Genomic DNA, 27,294 nt, shown 5'->3' with positions numbered 1-27,294 from the left:
TCAAACTCAGTTGGCAACTGGGCCAATGACTAGAAGACCTAATAGCCAAGGAACTATAGCGAAATTGACAAATTTTCTCCATCCATTCATCATCCATCCACCCATCCATCTTTCTTTTTTTTTTAATTATACTTTAAGTTTTAGGGTACATGTGCACAACACGCAGGTTTGTTACATATGTATACATGTGCCATGTTGGTGTGTTGCACCCATTAACTCATCATTTAACATTAGGTATATCTCCTAATGCTATCCCTCCCCCCTCTCTCCACCCCACAACAGGCCCCGGTGTGTGATGTTCCCCTTCTTGTGTCCATGTGTTCTCATCGTTCAATTCCCACCTATGAGTGAGAACATGCGGTGTTTGGTTTTTTGTCCTTGCGATAGTTTGCTGAGAATGATGGTTTCCAGCTTCATCCATGTCCCTACAAAGGACATGAACTCATCATTTTTTATGGCTGCATAGTATTCCATGGTGTATATGTGCCATATTTTCTTAATCCAGTCTATCATTGTTGGACCATCCATCCATCTTTCCATCTATCTATCTATCTGTCCATTCATCTATTCTTTCATTCATGTGTCCAATCTACCACCTTACTCATTTCATTAATGTGTATTGAGAACTTTGCTCCTGTGCAGAACCCTGGTTAAATGCTGTGGAAGATATGGTGGTAAGTTAGATATGATCCCCACCATCAAGGAACATCTTTAATGGGAGAGATAAAACATATGTACATTACTTTTAAATAATCAGTGAAAATTTATTTATAATCCATTTCACCTGGATTATAATTGCAACATATTATGAATATGTTAAAAAGTTGAGGAAGACACAATCTCTTTCTGCTTTCAATAAGCTTACAGTGTGTGGCTGGATTAGTCAAACACTAAAATAATTATGGTAAAAGGCACACTATGATACATGATGTGAAAAAGACACAAAGAAAGTGCCTTGGGAATGAGAGGGAAGGTAATATATTTATTTGGATGGGGTGAGGGAGAGGGGAAAGTAAAACTCATGAAGAAAGTGGATTTGAGTGGAGTCATGAAACAAACTAGATTAGGGAAGATGGAGATAACGGAGAAGCAAAGAAATAGAAGAAGGACACTAGGCCATGTTTAAGAAAGAATAAGATACCCAGTCTAAATGAAGGATAGGATAATGTGTAGAGGGGAGTAATGGGAGAGTGGAAAGTTTGGAGTCAATGCAGAGCCATTGAAGGCTGTTGAGTGGGTGAGTAACATGGCAGGATCTGGGATCTGGGAAGATTAATGTGCAACAATTCCAGTAAGTATAAGTCACTGCAAACATGATCACCTGCTTCATACTTCTACTTCCACTTAGAAAGTCTCCATCTTTCTAAACCTCATTTCATCCCACAGAGAATGAGGGTGTTCCTATCATGGAAGAAGTCTAAAAAGCAGATTAAAAACTAATTCCCAATAACATGCTGGTGCCGTCTCAAGGGAATTATATTTTAAAACAGAATCAGTGAGAAGGGACAATGTTGCAAATTGTAATGGGTCTTGGATTTTAGTTAAAGATGATCATCAGAGCATCTATGAAAATCATAGGAAGGACAAGGTTTGTTTTTAAACACTACATAGAAAAGTCTTTTTCTGTTCGTCCCAAGGTTAACTGATTATCCTACTATCCCATATCTACTGGGGTAATTGGTATGGCAATTTAAAGACATGCCAAAACCCCAACATGCCTTCAGAATAATCCAAAAACATTAAATGCTCAGTGGAATTTTTCTATTAATGTATTTTATTGTGTTCAAGTTTTTGGAAAATTGCCACCCTATATGTATACATTATGCTATAAATGACAGTTTTCTATAACCAAGTTATTTATTAATTAGGAAGTTAAGTAATATTTATAAAGTTAATTTTTTTCTTTTAAATTTCCTACCATTTTAATCAAAAAAAGAAATCATTTCATAATACGTGGTAAGGATTTTCACCAACCTGCTTAAAAGCCAGAGTGCAGGCTGATTGATAGATAAATAAAAGTATGCAAAGTCCCAGCAAGTAGCTGCCTTAGATGAACCAAAGGAAAAAAATTTAAAGTGTAGTCTGATTCTTATAAACTTCAATACTGCAATATAAGACATTGTTTTCCCTATCAAATTCACAGATTTCGGTAAATTTTACTTTTAACTTAATTCTTGCCTCAGAATTAGTTATTTGACATCACTTGTAAAATACATAAAAATAATGTTATGTTTTGGCCTCATCAGTAAGGATAAAACAAATTAATTTTAATTAAGCTTTGTATCATTCAAATGTATGCGATCTTGTGACCTGTGTAGTCATTTCCTTCATTATACTAAATCTTATTGCATTATACTATTAAATCTTCTGCCTCATTTCAGATTGTGCGTTAATTCAAAATAAAGTGGCATGCTTCAAGTAGGAAATCTAAGGTTCTGATTATTGCTACAGACTAACTTATAAATTTGGGACCCTCTAGTGCTTGCAAATAAAATGAAGCTGGCACCACATCACAATAAAATGTGTTAATCTAACATTCTGGAGTTAATTTTCTATTAACAAAATTGCTTTTAGATAGATATGTCATCTCACATCCTCAAAACAACCCTGTAAGTTGGGGATTATTACTTTATTTTGTTAACACCATTACTATTTTATAGGTTTGAAAACTATGCTAATCAACTTCCCTGAAGTCATAGCAGCTAGTAAATGATGAATTCTAGGGTCTTATAATTTAGTATTTCACATTCTTTTCACTGTACTATAATTATTTCAAAAAATCTTTCTGCATTTTCCCATTTTCTGCTAGGTTAGTGGTTCTGTAGACTCCTACATATAAGTCTTCTAAAAGGGACTATTACTCTCAGTAGTCCCCAAACAGCCATATACTAATCAGTGCACTCTGCCTAGCTCTGGGGCCCTCAATAAATGCTTATAACCCCAATAAATGTTCTCTGAATAAGTGAATTCATCTGCATCTAGACTAAATATGCTCACTCATAAGAACTCAATCATTTTCTAGGAAGGAGGAACATTTTAGAGTATAAATACACACATATATGCATTTGTGTGTATGTGTGCACACGCACGGGCATGCATGTGTGCACATACCAAATCACCTCTCTCAATAAATTACCACCAAACCCCTCCAGGGGTTAATCAGGACCAAATTTGTATGAAGTGTCAAACTATGATTTAAGGATCTCTGATATTCATGAACCCCACAATTACTTTTAGTGACTAAACTGGAGGTGCTGACTGCCACATAAAATCTCGTTTTATCAACATCATTGTAAAATACAGTGGAAACTGCACCTGCAACTTGAATTCCTTAATCTGTATTGCTTTTCTCTCTCTCTCTCTCTCTCTCTCTCTCTCTCTCTCTCCGTCTCTCTCTCTCTGTCTCTCTGGACAATACGGATCTATGTGTTGCTTTTTGAAAAGCTCTAATAAATGTCAATTATGTGATGGGCATAGATTATAGGCTTCTTTCTTCTCATAGAAAAATACTACTAACTACTGGCTGAAAACCAGCAGCGTGTCATTAACTAGGATAGTTAAGCGACGGCACTGCTTGCCACTTCAGACACAGGTGTTTATGAGGAACGAGAAGCTGAACCTCTGTGTGTTCTTGGAAATCCATTCAGTCCCACAAAAGCTCACTCGTAAATAGCACCAAAAGCTCATTCATAAATCAGAATCTGCATATACAGTTGTATGGAAATGCAGTCGTATTAGCCAGGGTTATTTGAGTTGCCCATCTCTTCAGGTATATGAGTCTCTGAAACTAACCTATTGACTCAATTACTAGAAATTTGATAGAGGGAAGTAAGCATTGAGGTAGATATTCTAGAACACAGCTATCCAAAATAAATACAATGTGGGTCACTAGGTAATTTTTAATTTTCTAATAACCACATCAAAAAGGACGAAAGAAAAAAGTAAAATTAATTTTATCAATATATTGTACTTAACCCAATATATCCAAAAGAGTATCATTTTAACATATAATCAATAAAAAAATTATTGAGATGCTTTACTTTTTTTAGTACTAAGTCTTTGAAAGAGTGTGTACTTTACAACTTCATCTTAATTTGGACTAATCACATTTCAAGCACTCAAAAGTTACATGTGCCTAGTGACTGTCATATAGAGCCCTGGATAAGGAAAAGATTGAATGGAAATTCAGTCATGTCAGCCAGGATTCTTTAGGCTGCCCATCTCAGAAATGCAATTTAAATTAGCCTGAGCAATTGCAGGTATCAATATCACTATCAGTCTTGCTTTGGCTACGCAGGCTCTTTTTTGCTTCCATATGAATTTTAGGATTGTCTTTCTTGTTCTGTGAAGGATAATGGTGGTATTGTTTTGGAAAATGCATGGAATTTGTAGATTGCTTTTGGCAGTATGGTCATTTTCACAATATTGATTCTTTTTTTTATTTTATTATTATTATACTTTAAGTTCTAGGGTACATGTGCACAATGTGCAGGTTAGTTACATATGTATACATGTGCCATGCTGGTGTACTGCACCCATTAACTTGTCATTTAGCATTAGGTATATCTCCTAAAGCTATTCCTTCCCCCTCCCCCCACCCCACAACAGTCCCCAGAGTGTGATGTTCCCCTTCCTGTGTCCATGTATTCTCATTGTTCAATTCCCACCTATGAGTGAGAATATGCGGTGTTTCGTTTTTTGTTCTTACGATAGTTTACTGAGAATGATGATTTCCAATTTCATCCATGTCCCTAAAAAAGACATGAATTCATCATTTTTTATGGCTGATAGTATTCCATGGTGTATATGTGCCACATTTTCTTAATCCAGTCTATCATTGTTGGACATTTGGGTTGGTTCCAAGTCTTTGCTATTGTGAATAGTGCCACAATAAACATACGTGTGCATGAGTCTTTATAGCAGCATGATTTATAGTCCTTTGGGTATATACCCAGTAATGGGATGGCTGGGTCAAATGGTATTTCTAGTTCTAGATTCCTGAGGAATCACCACACTGACTTCCACAAGGGTTGAACTAGTTTACAGTCCCACTAACAGTGTAAAAGTTTTCCTGTTTCTCCACATCCTCTCCAGCACCTGTTGTTTCCTGACTTTTTAATGATTGCCATTCTAACTGGTGTGAGATAGTATCTCATTGTGGTTTTGATTTGCATTTCTCTGATGGCCAGTGATGGTGAGCATTTTTTCATGTGTTTTTTGGCTGCATAAATGTCTTCTTTTGGGATACAAAATTAATGTACACAAATTAGTAGCTCTGCTATATGCAAACAGTGACTAAGCTGAGAATCAAGTCAAGAACTCAATCCCTTTTACAATATCTGCAAAAAAAAAAAAAAATACTTAGGAATATACATAACAAAGAAGGTGAAAGAATTCTACAAGGAAAACTGCAAAACACTGCTGAAAGAAATCCTAAAACAGTATTGATTCTATCCATCTATGAGCATGGGATGTGTTTCCATTTGTTTTTGGATTTCTTTCAGCAGTGTTTTGCAGTTTTCCTTGTAGAATTATTTCACCTTCTTTCTTATGTATATTCCTAAGTTTTTTTTTTTTTTTTTTTTTTGCAGATATTGTAAAAGGGATTGAGTTCTTGATTTGATTCTCAGCTTGGTCACTGTTTGCATATAGCAGAGCTACTAATTTGTGTACATTAATTTTGTATCTCAAAACTTTGCTGAAATCATTTATCAGTTCTGGGAGTTTTTTGGAGGAGTCTTTAGGGTTTTCTAGGTGTATGATCATATCATCAGCAAACAGCAACAATTTGACTTCCTCTTTACTGATTTGGGTGCCCTTTATTTCTTTCTCTTGTATGATTGCTCCGGCTAGGACTTCCAGTACTATGTTGAATAGAAGTGGTGAGAGTGGGCATCCTTGTCTTGTTCCAGTTCTCAGGGCGAATGCTTTCAACTTTTCCCCATTCAGTATTATCTTGGCTGTGGATTTGTCACAGATGGCTTTTATTACATTAAGGTATGTTCCTTCTATGCCAATTTTGCTGAGGGTTGTAATCATAAAGCGATGCTGGATTTTGTCAAATGCTTTTCCTGCATCTGTTGAGATGATCATGTGATTTTTGTTTTTAATTCTGTTTATGTGGTGTATCACATTTATTGACTTGCGTATGTTAAACTATCCCTGCATCTCTGGTATGAAATCCACTTAATCTTGGTGGATTATCTTTTTGATATGCCATTGGATTCAGTTAGCTAGTATTTTGTTAAGGATTTTTCCGGCTATATTCATCAGTGATATTGGTCTGTAGTTTTCTTTTTTTGTTATGTCCTTTCCTGGTTTTGGTATTAGGGTGATGCCGAGCTTAACTCAGATGTCACAGATTGCAGGTTTCTTTTAATGGGATGAGTTAATAAAGGTGACTTGGTGCACTCAATAAGTTTGCTATTGCTCTTGAGTTTATGTTTTCATTTTGATGTCATAATTTTCATTGTTAAAGAGTTTAGAGTGACTTTTGGCTCTATTTTGGTGCCTTATTTCTAACAGAAAAGTTTTTAAATGTCAGCTTTTTCTTTAAAAAAAGCATAATAGCTATAAAATCTAAAATCAAACTAAGTAAAAAGAATAAATCTAAAGGCATCACATTACCTGACTTGAAACAATTCTATAAGGCCATAGTCACCAAAACAGCATGGTACTGGTATGAAAACAGGCACATAGGCCAATGGAACAGAATAGAGAACCCAGAAATAAAGTCAAATACTTATAGCCAACTGATCTTCGACAAAGCAAACAAAACCAACATGGGAAAAGGACACCCTATTCAATAAGTAGAGCTGGGATAATTGGCAAGCCACATGAAGAAGAATGAAATTGGATCCTTATGTCTCACCTTATACAAAAATCAACTCAAGATGGATCAAAGACTCAGTCTAAGACCTGAAACCATAAAAATTCTAGAAGATAACATGAGAAACACCCTCCTAGACATTGGCTTAGGCAAAGACTTCATGACCAAAAACCGAAAAGCAAGTGCAACAAAAACAATGATAAATAGGTGGGACTTAATTAAACTATAATGTTTCTGCACAGCAAAAGAAACAATCAGCAGAGTAAACAGACAACCCCCAGAATCGGAGAAAGTCTTCATAATCTATACATTCAGCAAAGGACTAATATCCAGAATCTACAACAAACTCAAACAAATTAGCAAGAAAAAAAACAAACAACTCCATCAAAAAAAAAAATGGGCTAAGGACATGAATAGAAAATTCTCAAAAGAAAATGAACAAATGGCCAACAAACATATGAAAAAATGGTCAAAATCACTAATGATCAGGGAAATACAATTCAAAACTACAATGTGATACCAGCTTACTCCTGCAAGAATGGCCATAATCAAAAAATCAAAAAATAATAGATGTTGGCATGGATGCAGTGAAAAGGGAACACTTACACTACTGGTGGGAATGTAAACTAGTACAACCACTATTGAAAACAGTGTGGGGATTCCTTAAAGAACTAAAAGTAGAACTACTACTTGATCCAGCAATCCCACTACTGGGCATCTACCCAGAGGAAAAGAAGTCATTATACAAAAAAGATACTTGCATATGCATGTTTATAGCAGCACAATTCGCAATTGCAAAAATATAGAACTAGCCCATATGTGCATCAATCAATGAGTGGATAAAGAAATTGTGGTATATATGTATGATGGAATACTACTCAGCCATAAAAAGGAATAAAATAATGGCATTCGCAGCAACCTGGATGGAATTGGAGACCATTATTCTAAGTGAAGTAACTCAGGAATGGAAAACAAGCATCGCATGTTCTCACTCATAAGTGGAAGCTAAGCTATGAGGATGCAAAGGCATAAGAATGATACATTGAACTTTGGGGACTTGGGAGAAAGGGTGGGAGGGAGGTGAGCAATAAAAGACTACACATTGGGTACAGTGTATACTGCTTGGGTGATGGGTGCACCAAAATCTCACAAATCACTGCTAAAGAACTTACTCATGTAGCAAAACACCACCTGTTCCCTAAAAACCTATGAAAATAAAATAAAATATTATCACTATCAGATATCAGTATCTCTCTCATTTCTGCTTCTTCCCCTTACTAGGTTTGTTCTCTCACTCAAACTTTCTTCACAAGCTAGAACTACAGTTGCCAGAAGCTTCTGGACTTATATTACCCAACATCACCCCCAGAACAGAAAGAGTTTTTCTCCATCAACTTCAATGTAAAAAACTCCCAGGGAAGATCTCTGATTGGCTCAGACTGGGTGCAATGTTCACTTTTGTGGGTAGGAGGGTGGGGTACTGCTTGGAATCCTGCACTGTGGTATGCATTATATACTGTGTTCCTGAGAGTCCACCTGAGAATCTCATGGCTGGAATGGAGAAGAGACTCATTTAAAAAAAAAAAAAAAAAGGCTGTGCATTTTCCATAAAAGGGGGAGAGGCATGCATACCAGGCCAAGAACACTGTGCCACTGTTTTTTAGAGATTAGGGTGGAGGGTTTCTCCCTACAAGATCAGCTCCCACTCAAGCAGCCCTTCCCAGACACCAGTCAGGAAGTGCAGCACCATAAAAAACTCACTATTCCTGTTCACCCAGAAATAATAGCTGGAGGAAGATAAAACTTAGATCCAGGTTTCCCGGCTGAGAATTCAGCTTTCTTTTCAATACATAGGTGATTTTCAATGGAAGTTGTATCATACTCTAAAAAGGTGTTCTCAATTGTCACAATGACTGGGGGTGCTATTGGAATTTAATGAGCAGGAATCAGGGATGCTAAGCCCTGAAAACTAAGAACTTTTCTGGGTCTCCATGACTGTTGAATTAAAATGAAAAAAAATCTGTTTCTAATTATCTGAGCCTAGAATCTAACTCTATTTTATATAAATATTTTTGTAATGTTTGCATATACATTTAGTTTTCCAGGAATACAACTACCACATAAATCCAGGGAAGACTGTGCTTGCTTTTATTCCCAACTATACCAAAAAGTATTCATTTCAGAAGATTATGTCACAAATAGCAACAACTTTCATAGTATTTGAGTCATGAAAATAGCACACCTGTATTACTCGGCATTTTGTAGGGCTCATTCTACTATTAATCTAAGTGCACATGTGTATATGTGTACGTGCATGTGTGGGGACGGGGCATGCCAGGACAGCCAGTCACTTATGTAGATGCTTTGTGACCATTTTAAGAAGGCTCCAGTAGACAAAGTCCCAGAGGCCCACAGCTTTGAAAGAAAAGCAAGAGCTGCATCGACCACTGGTCCCTCTGCCAGGTCTCCTGGTGCGACACAGACTGCTTACCTGAACACAGATGCCTGGATAGGAAGGTGCCATGTTTCTCTAGCCCTTATTACACACTGTCACATATATTTTTAAGTATCAACAATATCCAGTCGAATGTTGTCTGCTTCTCTGACAAGCATATTCATTATGTGCCAACATCTGTTTCCTTCTATATGACTTCTAATACAGCTGTGCCTGAGCATTTACATCATTTTAGTTTACAGTGGTTTCCTTTTGTTTCTTCTTTATATCACAACTAGACTATTAGATTAATTTTTAAATTATATGTGTTGAGAATCTATAACCTACAAATTTCATTTCAGGATAAAGGGGTCATTACAAAATATGTTTTAAAGGGTAGGCATTGACAAGGTTGAGAATCTCTGAACTACAGCAAGCTCAGGGGAGGTCCCTGGAGAGAGAGGCAGAAGAAGGAACCAGAACAAAAGAGAGGATAAGCTATGATGGAGGCAGAGAAGGACTGTATATGGGCAAAAGGAGAAAGCCAAGGAAGAAAGAGTCAGGGCAAGGCTGGGAGGCGAAGTCGTCTTCCCCAGCCTTCCATCTCTCCCCCTTCTCTCCCACTCTACAGCACTGCTCCTCTTGCTCCTTTATCACCCCCAGCCTGAGGGTGGCATGAGACACCCAGTGACAGCATACCCCTGGCAAGAACAACTACAAGCAAGTATCTTCAAGATCCTAAACAAACTTCCCACTGGCTCTACCTCTAGACTGCAAGATGATAACCATTCAGAGAGAATCAGAAGTCAGTGGCCAGATGCAAGAAACGAGAAGAAACCCCTACTGGAATATTATAGAGTAATTTCAAAAGATAATCATGAAGACTAAGTAGGAATAGTGACATGTATTAGGCATACCTGAAGTCACGCAGCATAAAATGATGCAAAATATTTCATTTTGTCTCCCATGTTGCAACAATGTTTCTGAAAAATGTATGATTTGGATTTAAAAGTTGGTAAGGCAAGGACAGGATATTTTCAAAAAGCAAAAATAATTGCTGTCAGCCAGGTGTGGTGGCGAGTGCCTGTAGCCCCAGCTACTTGGGAGGCTGAGACGGGAGGATCACTTGAGCACAGGAGTTCAAGATTGCAGTGAGTGATGATTGCACCACTGCACTCCAGCCTGGGTAAGAGAGTAAAACACCATCTCTTTTTTAAAAATTCAAAAGATAATAATAATTGCTATGACACTGAGGTAGGATTTGTATCATTTTTTTCTTTATGTTTTTCTATTACAATTTAATATTTTCAAAACAATCTGCTCATTTTGCTTTTCTTCTACTTCCCTTATCAAATCATTTCTTTATTACTGGACTTTCTAAAACTTCCAAATAAATTGGGTCCTTCTTCCATTTGATGGTCCTTTTCAATTTCCATACAAATAGATTCTTAAGAGCTTTACTGGGATGTTAGCAATTAGTATCAGTTGCATCAATATTTCAACCTCAAAATTGTTTCCCACAAATTTCTCTTAGAATGTTAACATCCTTCAAACTCCTCTGCCTAGTATCAAAATAAGGCACTCAGTTTTAATAAGAAGTGGCAGTAACGCTTTAACATAATAAAATCCTACAGAACACATACACCAGTTATATGCATCTCGGGAGAGGGAAAATCACAGCTGAGTTTAATTTTTAACATATGTACAGGTGACAGTTAAATGTCTTAACTACATAAATAGGAATCATAGGAGAGTGTATTCGAGCTTGTGAAGGAGAGCTGGCAATGGCTAACTCACAGTATCTGCTCTCCCTTAATCCAAGAAGAAACTAATATGTGGTTCTACTTTACTGACCATAGAAGATTAGACTCATCTAACCTGATTCTCCCTGATTTCTCCACATCCGTGAAAACTGTTGACCATTGTCTCCTTTTTAATATCCTTTCTTCTTTTGATTTTCACAAAACTGTACTGTCCCAGTTTGCTTCAGGCTACTTCTTGTAGGCAAGAACAATTTCACGTTCAGAAGGAGGAAACAGTGAGGGAACTGCGTCTCTAATTGGAATTCTGATCAGTAAGAAATTGGGTGGCAAAGTTAAACCTGTGACTGGTCATCATAACAACCTAGGAAGGGATTGCCAGGCAGGGTCAGATGTTTACTTCTAACTGAAGCAAATTAAATGTCACAGAATTCAGAGAAAAGGGAACTTGTTCCCTTGGTCACAGACTCTAAAAACAGGTGAGGTTGACACTCCACAGATCCCTGCAGGGGATCTTCCACCCAGCTGGTCCACCACAGTTGGGTGCCTCTAGTACCCGCAATTACTCCATGCATTCCCCAAACTCCCTCCTGTCTTTCAGACTGAAAATCACCTTCCCACACCTCCTGCATGCACGAATCCTATCTTTCTTCAAAGTCCAACTCGAGGTCTTTTTCTGTGAAGTTTCCACTGCCCACCACAGCCTGGGTGATGGCTCCTCCTCTGAACTTCCTATCTGTATTTTTTTATTTGGCACCTAACATAGGGTAGGTTCACGTACTTCTCGGTTTTGCACATGAGACAAAACTCCCAAACTGATCAGAAGCTCCTATAGCAGAAACTCTGCCTCTTCACTGTGTAGAATCGTCATACCCAAAAATAAGGGCCAATTGATGTCATAGTGATAATAATGGTGCTCACTGTCATTTCTCGACATCCCATTCTATGCCAGGTTAATTTGGAGTGAGATTTGGAACCTGGGTTCTGTATCTGTTCATTCCCCAGCCTCCCTTTCAGCCACAGGGTCAAACTTGGCAGAATTTGGTTTCTTAATCTTTAAGTGAGCCACAGATACAACATAGGTGTGGCTCACAGCTCAATGAGTAAGTCTTCATGAATGCTTTGAGTGCTTCTGATGAAAGATGCCACTTATTAATGGTGTTCCTCAGCGGATGTTGTCTTGCTCCTGGAATGTTTTGTGGAAAAACAAACCGACCAGCTAGATTCTCCACCTATCTCACTGACCCTGCTAGAGTTCCCCTTGGACTTCACGCTCTTGACCTGCTATGTAAATAGGACCTAAACTCATTTCTACAGGTGGCTGGTTCCCCTTCCTCCTCTTCCTGCTCAAGACAGTTATCAGGCTCGAACAGAGAGAATCAATCCAAAAGGGAGAGTGGACCCATATTCCAGGGCCATTCGGTTAAACCCCCAAAAACAAAATCATACAAAGGCAGTTTCTAATTGTGAGGAACATTTTAACTGTGACTTATGGCCTAGAGTATCTTACCCTGCTAATGACACCAGATGCAGATGCTCCAGGACCCTCCAAGGGCCATCGTGCCTGGGGGCCCATGCACATTAGAACAGACTGGAACTTTTTAATCAAATTAAGAAAAGCAATGTAAAACCTGAAACTATAATTTGCCACTCTGAAAATTTTCTTGGAGAAATTTGTGAACCACCTTGAGCTTCAGGTCTTTGTTCTTTAAAAAAGGAAGAGTCTAAGCACTTGTGAAAAGGGTGGCCAAAAATGGGTTTTAAAACGCCTTCTTTTGGTAAGCATTTTCCTCCTGTCTACAGCTATCCTGTTGGATTCGGGATCATAGAAGCAATTCATCAGAGATGAGAATGATTCCCCCAGATTTGTTTAACAGATTCTCAGTTAAACTAATAATACAAGTTTTAAAACTTTCAGACTTTTAGAAAATGCAGATAGATGTTTTCACTTGAAGAGTGTGTTTTGAGCCCTAATTTGTTGTTTTCATTGTTGTGCGTTAGCCACTCTTTGAGGGTGATATATATTGTCCCAGTGTTGCATTCTGTGTCTTATTTTGACTCCCCATTCATGATGATGCAAGGCTACTATGTTGCCTGATGCTCTCTGGTTCCAGTGTTTAGGAGAGTTAACAGCTCATAAGCCAGAACTGGTAGCATGCACAAGTAATCCCAGCTACTCCGGAGGCTGAGGTGGGAGAATAACTTGAGCCCAGGAATTTGAGGCTAGCCTGGACAGCATAGTGAGACCCTATATCTAAAAATAAATAAATAACCACATAGACAAACTGTCACTCATAAATTATTTGAAAATGAGAACATCTTTTGAGTTCATATTTAGTAAATATAATATTCATATCTTAAAGATATGAATTTTTATCATTCATGCAGCAAAAATTATTGAGTAGCTTGATATCCTGGATATGGGATTGGGTACTATTGCTCCCTTCAAGGAACTCACAGTCTAGTGAGAAAGACAACCAGTAAGCAAGCTTTGCACTACAAATAGCATAAACAATGAATGCAAAAAAAAAAAAAAACCACTAAGTGCTTAAAAGACACATCACATAAAAGATTTGGGAAGATGATCTGTCCCAATGGGGGACAGAGAAAAGTCAGGGAAGACTTCCATAGTTCAATGACTCCTGAATTGAGTCTTTAAAATAAGTCATAGAAATAATAATAATAGTAATAATAGCCCAACTATGGACAAAGCATTTTCACATGTATCATCTCATTTGTCATGGTAACAATTCAGATAAGATCTCCGTGTTACAGATGAGAAAACTAAGTCTTTGAAAAGGCAAGACACTTGACAAGGATCACATGGTGAGTATGTAGTTTTTCTAAATGAAATCAATGAACTAGCCAGAGAAACATGAGCTGGGGCACATCCAGATTTTCCCTAACTCATCCACCAAGGCCAGATGAATCGAGCTCTTATTACTAGACACATTTAAAAAAGAAAGAGGTCAAAGGAGAAAAAGGGAAGGAAATGTATTTAATGTTTCATCCCACCACTTGTGCCCACGTCACCTCACCCCAAACATCCTACCAGGACCCCAGGACAAAATATTTTCATTCTGAACAATCTTTCCACGACAGATTCTGTGAGGTAGGAGAGATTTTATTTATTCAAAATAAACCACTCAAATCCAAACCATATTCAATATCTTAACCTAAACTTTTTCAGAATGATTTTCACCCTACTTTTTCCAGAGGCAAAATTATATATATATATTCAGAATTCCCCTGCAGTGGTGAAAGTAGGATTTGAATCTAGGTTTGCTTGAATTCAGAGTCTTATAATAATCAGTTACAGACTTCCACCCCGCCCTCTGGCCTGCTGCCCAGCTCCTGTGCATTTCATACCCACTGACAATGCCTGAGGCATATCTCTGTCCATCTGAAAATGCTTGCAGCCAGCCTCCTGGTCATGTGCACAAGGGGCTGAATTGGTAAACAGGTCCCACCCACCAGATTGGATAATACCTGAAATTCCACCAAAGCCTGTGAGAACTTAAAATGGAGTTTTGGGGACTGAAAGAGCAACAACAAAACCTCACATTTCTCAGCAGTAGAAACTTAAATAAAACTACCATGAATCTGTAAAGAATAAGCCTTAAGTGCATATTTTTTTAATTTATTGAGTCAAACTACTTGTCTTTAAGCACCTAGTCCAATGCTAGCTGCAAGAGGGGTGCTTGGTAAATATTAACTGATACATTGAAATTTTATTATAGTTTGACCACTGTTTCTTGGAAACTGCCAAATGCATATCATCAGCTTCTTGAGTGTGATTCAGAAGATCTATAGACTTGAATATTACTTGAGATAGAGTATTTGCTAGGATACCACGAGTTGACTTGATTTAATACAGATCAAGAGTAAAATCATTTTAAAACTAAAACAATCCATTATAAAAGCACTTGTTATGTATAGACACACACATACACATATCTTGCCAACCACCTTTTAGTTTGCATATATATCAGTCCAATACCTTTATTCTTTTCTCCTAGATTCTGTTTTCCAAAACTTCAGTCATCTGTGTATCTGCTTCTGGCCCTCTCCATGGAGTTCATAGCCCTTGATGTACATATCCCAGAATGATCAACAAACACCATCTGACAAATATTATATCAAGAGGTGGAAAAGAAAATTATAGAAAATAGATATTTTTGTATAAAACTTTTTAAATGCAAAACTAAATAATATATTGTTTACAGATGATACATATGTGGGAAAATATAAAGAAAATCAATGTAATGATAAATACAGAATTGAGGATAGTGGTTTCCTGGGGAGGTGTGTGGAATGGAAAAGAAATGAGATTGGGGTGAAAAATTGACATGGAAGGAGCTAATTCTTATCAGTAATGTTCTAGTTTTTATGCTGAATATTGAATACATGAGTGCTATTTTTCTAGTCTTTATATTATCAATATTTTCTTGTATGTACAAAAAATTCATTATTTTTAAAACAAGCCACTAAGTTGTTCACTGCAAGAAAAATATCAATATTTACCCTTTACACGGAAGCTTTCATGTCACCATCTTGAAATCACTTCTACCCAGATGGTCATCAGGTAAAATCTCCCCAAAAGAAGCCACTGTGGCTTTGAGCAGACAAAACCAAGTAAAGGCTCCTGGTTGTCCATTATCACAAAACGGCTACTTTGACGACTGCTAAAACCGATACTGAGCACTACTGAAACATTGGCTGGTTATTCATTCTATCTCCAAAGCATTAAAGAGGAAATACAAAATTTTAGAGGCTACTATCAACAGACAAGCCAAATGATACCCTTGATTTTTGTTTTGTTTTATTTTGCTTACTAGACTCACTCAGCCATCTGTGGAAAATTTTTCTGGGAACACAGCCATTATTTTATTTGGTTTTTTGTTTTTTGGCTTTAATAAATTAATGAGGTGCTAACCAAATTCACACATGATAGACCACAACAAATTCACAAGGTCTGAGAACCTGGACCACCCTGCAGACGATTATAACCATCCAGGTGCATCTCTTCTCCCCCTCCTATGATGTTTTGATGTGCCAAATGACTAAAGTCTATCATGCATACAAATCTTAAAAGAAATGTCCTGTATGTCTTACAGACTAAGAGTGCCTCATTAGGAACATCAATAATTTTATCACCTGCACATAATAAGCATGTTAGCTTTGCAACAAGTTTCTAAGGGAGAATGATAGAAAAGGGGAAATATTAAATAAGTGAAAAATTGAGTTCTGAACAAGGATCTTACATAAGAGGAAAGGTAAATTTGTTTTATTTATTCCATCCAGATCCAGAAAGCAGTGAACTTTCCCAGCCATCCAAAGAGGGGGGGAAACAGATTCTTTTTTGGTTAAGGCAATGCAATCTGGCTCTAGTGGAGAGAAGGGTCCTCATATCAGACCAAGCAATTTCCAGTTGGTTCTACTGAACTCTCCCACCCTCATAAAGATTGTTTCTGTCACTACCCCACAGCCATCCAAAGGGACATACTTTTTTTTTTTTTTTTTTTTTTTGAGACAGGGTCTCACTCTGTCACCCAGTCTGGAGTGCATTGGAGCAATTTTGGCTCACTGTAGCCTCTGCCTCCTGGGCTCAGGCGATCTTCCCACCTGCCTCCTGAGTAGCTGAGACTACTGGTATGCACCACCACCTGCCTCCTGAGTAGCTGAGACTACTGGTATGCACCACCACCTGGCTAATTTTGCTTCTTTTTCATAGAGACGAGATCTTACTATGTTGCCAGGCTGGTCTCAAACTCCTGGCTCAAGCTATCTGCCTGCCTCGGCCTCCCAAACTGCTGGGATTACAGGCGTAAGCCCCAACGCCCCATCAACTTTTTCTGGACGTTTGAAAATAACTTTCGCACCAAACATTCCTTCAATAACACAGAGATCATTTGTTTTCTTATTATTTGTTTATTTATTTTAATATATACCTACTAACATCAAGACATGATCTCTTTTTGGCCGCAAGATGTGAGTTTTATTGATCAACTTGCATAGCAGAAGTAATTATCCATTATAATCATCGCTAACATCAATAACTCATGTTTGAACACTGTGTGATTTTCAAAATAATATTATGAGGATGAGAAAATCTGTGGATTCAGAATTAAGTTTTCATCCAAATCACAACTGCTCTTTTAAAAGGCATGATCACAAAGTAGACATCGGTCCAGTGAATCAGCTTCAAGGGATGTGTGAATACATGCTCGTGGGGACTCCGTATATAGAATGCAGTAAACATAAAGATAATATGTAGGTGTCGTGGTTGATCTTGAAGGAGGAAAATCCATTTCCTGTTTGATCCAAAGTAGCACAACCTGAGAGCGGATACTCAACCTCAAAACACAAGACTGAATCCTTGTCTTTGCCACATGAGGCAACGTACTTGCCCACTGTGAGTCCCTTTCTCCATCTGAAAGCGAAGAGGTTTAAACCATAGGTTATTGAGAATTAAATGAGATGGTTTATGTAGGGTTCTGGCAGAAAGTAGGTGTTCAAATATACTGATTATCCTCTGTGGGGTTTCTTTTGCTTACTCACCCAGGCTTCCATCTGCAGACTCATTTACAAATTATGCTCAAACTCTGTCTCTCTATTGAAGGACAGGACTCCTTCAATTGCAAACAACAGATACTCAACACAGAGTAACTTAAGCAAAAAAAAAAAAAGAACATACAGCTGTAAGAGACTGAATATACAAACAGATCATACATAAAAGATGAACTCTGATTTACAACCTCTGCAGCAACCGTCCTAGAAAGCCAAACCACAACCTCTGCAGCAATCAGCCCAAGACATTCAACATGTGTTCAATAACTTCCAGCTTTCCTTCTTTGACCCTGCTTCCAACTTAGGACCAACCAGGAAAAAAAATATGTGTATGTATATGTTCCCGTAGCCAACCTCAAAGGAGGCCCCACTTCAAGTTAGCCTGCCTCCAGTCTCCCCATGCCAGCAACTTCCAATCAGGAAGTCATTTTTCCACTGTAAAGCTTTCCCATTCCTCTGCCTGCCTGTGAGTCTCTGCCAAACACAAATGATGGTAGTTGACTCCTTTGCAAGCACTGAATAAATAGTCTTTGCTTGTTCTCACTTGAGTGGTCTTTATTCCCACAGCTTGAAATTGATGGAAGGATAAAGCTAGGGCTCCCCTGGATCCAGCAGTTCAAGTGAGGCCCCCAAAACTCTCTCTCTCCATTGCTTGCCTCTAAGTATCAGCGCTATTCTCCCCTTCTAGAGTCTGCCTTCTTCCAAGTAGGTGTGCAAAGTACCAGACTTACATATTACAACTTAAGAACCAAATCAGAAAAAGAACTCTCCTCTGCCAATTTCTCTCATTGGTAATATCCTCAACCACTGCTGTCACCACCAGCACCTGCCCCCTCCTCCAGCCTTAATTCTGCCATCAACATATTAGGGAGGTGCACAGAGCCCCTGCTCCTGGAGGGATAGTTCCTTCCCCAGCCTCAACACTACCCACCTCACCCCCACAAACTGCCTCAGAGAAGGCTCTGGCCAACGTCACCAATGACCTCCACTTTTCCAAATCCAGTGGTCTATTACGCTCCTCACATTATCCAAACTGACCGTCTACCTTACCCTAGGAAAGCACCACAGCTAATCCCACAGCCAGTGATCTTATTTCTTATTTCACTAAGAAACTAAAAGCCATTAATATCAAATTGCCTCATTTTCTTATCAGCAATTTTATCAACCTGGCTTCAACTGTACTGTATAGTGTGACACATCCCAATGACAAAAAATAAGCCATACTTAATCCTACCTAAGCCCAAACTCTCCACTTGATACTGATTCCATCCTCTCTTTGCTATAACAGTTATTCCCTCTCTGCCCTACATCTTCAATTTTCCCACTTTCTATGAGATCATTCCCAGCAGCATATATGCATACTGTAATACCTCCTTATTAAAAAGCAAAACAAAATGAAACAAAACCTCTCCTTTGTGTTCATTCCTCTTCCGATTACTGCTCCATTTCTCTGCTCCCCTTTGGAGCAAAACTCCTCAAAGGATTACTATGCTTCCTGCCTCCTCTTCCTCAGCCCACTCTCTCCCTCTCTCAATCCACTCTAAGGAGGCTTTTAATTTCCACCTCTCCACTAAAATTGCTCTTATTGAAGACAATGACTTCCACCTTGCCAAATCCAATCATTCATACAGTCCTCAATTCACTTGACCTCCAGCATCATTTTCAAAGCTGATCCCTCCACCAGGCTGGAGTACAGAGGCATGGCACAATCTGCTCACTGTAACTTCCAACTTCTGGGGGGATCCTCCCATCTCAGCCTCCCAAGTAGCTAGGATTCCAGCCATGTGCCACCATACTGAGCTAATTTTCTTTTTGCTTTTTTCTTTTTTTTTTTTTAGAGATGGGGGTCTTGCTGTATTACCCAGTCTGGTCTCGAACTCATGGCTTCAAGCTATCCTCTCCCCTTGACCTCCCTATTTGCTTTCTTCACATGCCTTCAATAAAATCCATATTCTCCGGCTATTTTGTTGGTTTTTCACTAAAACAAGGTCTCACACTGTCACCCAAGCTTGTTTGTTTTTCACTGAGGCAGGGTCTCAAGCTGGAGTACAGTGGCACTGTCCAGCTCACTGCAGCTTCAATCTCCCGGGCAGAAGCAAACCTCACACCTCATCCTCCAGAGTAGCTGAGTAGCTGGGACTACAAGCATGCACCACTGTGCCCTGCTAATTTTTTGTTTGTTTTTAGTAGAGATGAGTTCTCATTACATTGTCCAGGCTGGTCTCTAACTCCTGGGCTCAAGCAAGCCTACCACCTTGCCCTCCCAAAGTGTTGGGATTGCAGGCATGAGCCACCACACCCAACCTACTCTCCAGGTTTATTCCTAGCTCAGAACATTTTTCTCCTCTTCCCCATCTTTTGGTGCTGAATGATGTACCAGGGCTTATTTTTTCCTTCATTTTACATTTTATTTATTTATTAGAGACAGCATCTGGCTCTGTTACCCAAGCTAGAGTGTAGTGGCGCAATCACAGTTCGCTGCAGCCTTGAACTCCCCAGGACTTCTTGTTTGGCCGTCCCTCCAACTAACACAGACTAACCCTATAGATGATCTCATCCAGTTCTAGGTCATGCCATTTACTCAGATGACATCTAACCTCTCCCCTGAGCTCTGAACTTATATATCCAACTGCCTATTTAACATTTCCTTTTGGATGTGTAACAGACATCTTAAATCTAATAGGACCCAAACTGACCTTCTGATTCTATTCACTTACTCTTACAGCGGGCTTCCCCCATTCAGCAAATGACCCAGTTTGGGTCACATACCAAATCCTGTGATCCACAGGGGAGAGCTTCCCAAATGAAAGAGGATGTTGTTACCAGAAGGGAGATGGGAAAGTCTGCAGGGCAAACCAAAAGCAAGAGTTTTCAAGCCCATTACTAACCCAACTTCAACTATCCTTGCCCACTCAGCAGGCCACTTTTGCCTCCTGCCTCACTGAGAAAATTATGACTATTTTACCTACACCTGCATCAGTTTTAATCTCCTTTCCTCCAACTCGAAGCCAGCTCTCCACCTGAGCACTTGCTCTCTTGTTCCTTCATTTTTCTTCATTGGTACTGCTCTGTTGGTAATCTCCTTTTCCTGCATTTTCGTCTTCTCTCCCAGCTGATGCTCTCCTGCTAGCCCACAAACGTCAAATCTGCACCATCCTAAAAAGTTTCAAACCTCTAGCTCTTGTGTGTATTTACCCTCCTCTTCTCTGTCAGGCTTCTTCGAGGTACAATCCTTACTCTCTGCACTTGCTTCTCATTGTACCGGCAATGTCACAGCAAACTGGCTTCTGTACCCACTGCCCATCTGCTTCCAGGGACTTGAATCACGCAAAGCACTTCTCCACTCTCAACCCACCTTCTCTAATACCCACACCATTTTGGCATTATCACTTTCTCTTCTTTCCACCAAGTGTGGACCTTTGGTATCCAGCACATAAAGTCATTCAAAACGAACAGAATGATTGGATTCTCAAAATAATAGGCCAATCAGCCTAATAGGTCAGCCTTGGAATAGCTGAGAAGTATTGCTCCAGTGTCTTCATGGATTAGCTGAGAAAAATATCATATAAACTCTTAATTTGCTTTAAATTTATAATAAATATGACCTCTAGAAATAGTAAACTCAACATAACTGACAAACTAAAAATGTACATAGAGAATTTTTAACAGATTTATTTTTAAGCTTGATTGAATAATCACATTTTCTCAATAACTAAAAATTGACATAGGGAAATATTCATCAAAAGAATATGAAACTAGCCACAACTAAAACTTCATATGGTAAACAGTTGACAGACAAGTCCTTCTTGACTAAATTTGGATCTGTAACTTTTTAATTGGGCAAATTGGGCTTGGTTGTCATAATAACCACAAAATGATACCATATGACAATAACTATAAACTGGTAAATTGTCCTTGTGAATTTCCCATGAAAAATAATGCTGGTAAAATGATAATGAAAATTGAAAATAATGGATAATTTTAACTGTCCAGAAGATAAAATTGATTAAGGCATTGAGGTAGCTTTACAGAATTAGCTCCACAAAGTATGTGGTCACAAAATGTTATCAAAATTGGTGTAATGCTGTTTAAAAGTTTGCATTCACAAATACAGAAAAGGAACATCTATGGAGTCAAATTAGCGGGATAAAAACATATATTTGATTGAAACTGTGTAATTCACATAGCCTTCCCTTCCAGGTAGAGTTTCTTGATCTCTCAGACTGGCCTACTGCTTCACTAACCTTTTTTTATTTTTAAAGCAATTATCACCTTGTACTGAAATTGCCACCAGAATGTAAGCCCCTCAAGAGCAAAGTGGTTTTATTCATCTTTGCATCCACAATGCCTAATGCAGTGCTTAGCCCTTAGTAAATGCTCAGTGATTGCCCGACAAAAATGAACTCAGTGAGCCAACACCCGATTAAGACTTCTTAAATTGGAATCACCTAGGGAACTTCTTTCACATGCAGATTCAAAGACCCCACTCCCAGAGATTTCTGAGTCACTGGCTGGAGCCCAAAGTGATTTTAAGGCAGATGTTCTAAAAACCATATTTTGAGAAACACAGGACTAGGACAAAAAAAGTGGTAACTCTGGAGTATCTACCATACATATCAGTTAAGAAGAATGCTTTCCACTGTAAATAACAGAAAGCCTGACCTACTGAAGCAAGGAGTCTGTAATATTTAGGTTTTGGCACTGGTTCAGCAGTTCATGGATGTTAGGATTGGCATCTCTGATATTATCTTGGCTTCTTGTTTGCTTGTCACCTCATGGTTGATAAATGCCTGCCATAGTTCCAGACATAACATCATGTTCAAGGCAAGAAGAAGAGCAAGCAGTGTAGCTTGCAACTGTCCCTTTTATGGGGAGAGTTTCACTTATGTTTCATTGGCTAACTGTGTAAATAGCCATCACCAGCTGCAAGGGCAAACAAATGGGTAAATGTTAGCTTGTCTTGCCTCTGTGGTGAAAAGCTTGAGGAAAAAAAGGGATGGAGAATGACTGCCAGTTTAGCCAAAGAACCTCTGCCGCATTGTAGTCCCCAGCAATTCTTCATCCACTGAGTTCACCAAAGAATAATCCTCCTAACTGGATAGATAGAATCTATTACTATTCCTAACTTACAGAAGAAGAAACAGGTACAGATAAGGTAAGTAGCTTCCCCAAAGTCACTCAGCTGGTAAGTGACAGAGTGAAATCCGGGCAGTTTAGTTTCAGAATCCATGCTCTTAACCCCTGAATTCCACGAATTTAGAACTAAACTCATGGTGATTGAGTCTCTAAGTAGCTGTGTCCAGTGCAGCTGTTGTCAACTTTCATTGCACTATAACATCTCCTAGTAAAACAGACCTTCAAATACCTACATTTATCTTTATACCTCTCTTTGAAATGCAGCCCCAGGATAGGGCAACATTTTTAATACGCGTTAAAATTCAAAACTTGTCCTACTGCCTGGTTTATTTTGGGTCTGGTTATCTTTCATCCTACACCTTGGCACATGAACCCTGTCCAAACTGCAAACATGCTAAGAAAGTGTTGCAAATGAGATCCCAAGACGACTGTAGGCTTGTCCTTATTATAGCCTGTCTTCCAAACTGGAGGACATATTCAAATTCTCAGTAACACTTAGTCCCTAAGGTCCCTCTAACAATGAAAGCTATTTATTCCAACTAGGCTGTATTCAGGAAGTTCAAACGTCCAAAAAAGATAACTTTTCCCTGGAGCTATGCACATGGCAATGAAAATTAAACAAGGCAAAATTATAAAAATAAGATTTACCTCCTTTAGAGAGCTTGAAAAGTTTTCCCTGCCCTAATTGTAGCTAAATGACATTATCTCCAAATTATTTCTGTGTTATGGAAATTGTAACATTAAGAATCAGGAATGTGGCTGGGCGCGGTGGCTCACACCTGTAATCCCAGCACTTTGGGAGACCAAGGCGGGCAGATCATCTGAGATCAGGAGTTCGAGACCAGCCTGACCAATATGGCGATACACTGTCTCTACTAAAAATACAAAAATTAGTCTGATGTGGTGGTGCTTGCCTGTAGTCCCAGCTACTCAGGAGGCTGAGGCAGGAGGACCGCTTGAAACCAGGAGGTGGAGGTTGCAGTGAACCAAGATCACACCACTGCACTATAGCCAAGCGAGATTCCATCTCAAAAAAATAAAAAAAGAATCAGGAATGCATGCCATTGTTTTTTATTGTAGAAAAGGAAGAGTTGCTACACATTTTTTTTTACTAAAAATAACTTTCTGTACAGATTATTTCATCACAAACCCTTGAGTCACGAGTTTACACATACAATAAACCTGCCCATGTACCTCTGAAACTAAAATAAAAGTAAAAATATTTTTTAAATAAATAATGTGTCCCCCAAAAGTTCATGTGTTGGAAGCTTGATCCCCAATGCAGCAGTGTTGTGAGGTGGAACACTCGGGAGACGATTGGATTATGTGGACTCTGTCTTCACCAGTTGATTTATCCATTCATGAATTAATGGATTAGTGGGTTGATATGTGAATGGGTTATCACAGGAGTGGACTGGTTATCAAGAGGGTGAGTCCGCTGTAAAGCCCGTGTGGCTGCCTATCATAAGTCCCCTCACCATGTGATGCACTGCACCATCTCAGGACTCTTCAGAAGGTCCCCACCAGCAGGAGACCCTCCAGATGCAGCCTCTTGACCCTGGAATTTCCAGCCTCCAAAACTGTAAAAAATAAATTTCTTTTCTTTATTAAAAAAATGAAAACAACTTTATTATTTTCTTGTAACAAAAGTAATGTGTATGTATTGTAGAAAATTTAACACAAAAGAGTAAAAAAGAATAAATATTTTTAAATCCACAATTGCCACTGTGAATACCTGCTCATTTGCCCTCTACTTGTTCTGAGAAAAGGGCAGAGCAAATACAGTTGGTGTTCATTCTGAACAAAAAGAAAAGGCTAGGACTTGGGTAGAGACCATTTGATGTGGGCCAGTGGGTCATAGCATCCAGATCATCATCATGACTGAGCCAAATAAGGTGAACATATGGTTGTTTTCTGGCATATTCTAATCATTAGGAGTAGAATGGACATTACCTTATCATCCACCATGCTGCCTATGGTCCTTATGTCAGGTGAACTTGCCAAAATGTCATTTCAGGCACACAGTATCAATACTCATCACAATATCAATACTCATCAGCTATTGTCAGGGTGGAAGCCTGATGAGCCAAGTATACTGGAACCAGCAAGAGAAACCCCCTTCCTCCAGCAATGCCCCTCCAGGGCTCTCTGTTAACAGTGCTCAGCATCATCATGTTTGCTGCAGAGGAGAAATGCTAAAAAGGGTCCAGGTTCATTATCGCAGAGCAGGTAATGAAGGGCTCATATGGAACTGAGAAGCAATAAGTTGATAACTTACACAAACACCCTTCAGAGGTTTGTAGAATTTGAGTCTCTTCTTCATGTTTCTGTTGTTGTTGTTGTTGTTTTAATGAAAACCTTTCTACGTCTACAAAGATTTTCATTGCCAAACATTTCTCCCAGGCTCATTTCACAATCCTCAAAGCCGTAGGGTCATCTCTAGCCCTTGAAATGTGAGTGTATTTTCTCTTGAAGTATGTGGATTCCAACTACCTCCTCCCACTTCCACCACTCCCACCCTGGTCCAAGCCCTGGTTGTCTCTCACCTAAAATGTTGCAATAGCCATCTGACTCATCTCCCCGCTTCTACTCTTGCCATTTTGTCCCCTAGAAACTAAATCAGTTTATTATGTTCATCATCCACTCAAAGCACTTCAGTGGCTCCCAGTTTCACTCAGAGTAAAACCCAAAGTCTTACAATGGCCTACTGAGGCCAGTAATGATCTTCCCTCACCCCACTAGAATATAATCTCTGAGAAAGCAGAGATTTTTGTCAGTTTTATCTATTTCCGTGTTTCTACCTCCTAAAATAATGCCTGGCTCATAGTAGATATATTTGTTTAATAAGCAAATGTCCCATGCCTAGAACTGCCTCACCTCTGAACTTCTCATTTGTGAAGTCATACCTGTCTTTATCAAAGCACTCGACTTGAATAAAGATACTGTGTTACTTGTAGCCCATTGTATTCTAATTGGTAAAATGAACATCACTATTCTATGTAATCCCAGGAAATCATCCAAGTAGAATTTACTAGATGCCGTTGTTCTCTATAAAAATAGGTAGAAAAAGAAAGAAAAGAAAAGAAAACATTAGTTTGACCCAAAAAGCTTTCTAGTATTTGGCCATTGGATACTTTATTTTCCAATAGGTGGTGTTTTCTATAGCCTGGAGCCGTTACTGAAGAGTTCAGTGTCACGAAGCAAGGTAAGCAAAGAACTAATGGAATAGAATTTTAAGTATTCAGACAACAAATCTTTTTCTTTCCTTTGCCTCTCATTCAAACACTCACTTCTACTTTACCTAAAATATTTCTCTTAAAGTTATATGACACTTTCATTATAAATAAATGACAATAGATATTTATTCTATTGTCTTTGGTTGATCTCCATATGTAAACACTGTTCGCAGTTCTGCTCATATACCCAACCTACTAGCCACTGTGGAACATGCACTACACCCAGCCCCACAATTCATCACATTTAAGCAATATTAATCACAATGAATGCCTGAGAGTCGTAATTTTACCTTTTGCAATTACTAATGTGAGCCAATTATCAAAAGTCTAGGAATATACCTGTAATGGAGGCTATTATTACTTTCTAGAGAAGCAGTAGGAAAATAATGTTGGCCTACTCGAAATCATTTGTTCATCTAAGTAATATTTATTGAACACATAATATATGCTCTAATGAATAAAACAGAAATATCCCCTGCCATCATGGAGTTTACAGTCTAGAGAAGAGTCAGCATAATTTTTCTATAAAGAGGCAGATAGTAAATATCTAAGCTTTGCAGTCCATGAGGTCACATACTCTGCCACTGTAACACGAAAGCATCCATAGACAATACATAGATGAAAAAGCATGGATATATTTGCAGATCATACAAAGTAGATGGGATGCCCAGTATGGCATATGGCCATAGTTTGCCAATCTCTGTTCTACCAGAACAGAGATATTAATTAAATAATTAAATATTAAATTAAATATTAATTAAATAATCCATGAAACAGGTATATAATTGCATACTGTGATGAGTGCTACAAAAAAATTATAGGGTTGAAAAAGCTGGTATAGACATCCCCACAAAGCTAAGATGCAATTGAGGAGTAGTTGTTAGGCAGGTTTCCTGGCAGAGTGAGCAGCATGTGCAAAGGCCCTGAAGCAGGGGAGGCCCAACCTATTCAAGAAAGGTCAAGCTGGCTTTTGCCCAATGCTTAAGCAGGAGAAGAGGAGAGGAGCTAAAGCTACAGAGATTATATGGGCCAGTGTGTACAGGGCCTCATGGGTTATGCTACAGATTTGCTCCATATCCTGAGACCAGTGGGAAAGCATGGAAAGGGAGTAAGACCTTTCATGGAACAAATGCTCACTGCATGCCTACCAGCACCAGACACTCATCTACAGTGAATAAAACAAAGTTCCTGCCCTCATGGAGCTTATATTCCAGTGGGAAAGCCAGACCATAAACAAAAAATATGCAACATAATGTCAACTAATATATTTGTCAAGTCTGTCAAGCAAAATAAATATCAAAAACAATATGCTAGAATAAATGACTAGAG

Source organism: Pongo abelii, chromosome 4 (assembly GCF_028885655.2).
Source record: "Pongo abelii isolate AG06213 chromosome 4, NHGRI_mPonAbe1-v2.0_pri, whole genome shotgun sequence".
Classification (NCBI taxonomy): Eukaryota; Metazoa; Chordata; class Mammalia; order Primates; family Hominidae; genus Pongo; species Pongo abelii.
Note: the sequence above shows the minus strand (reverse complement) of the source record.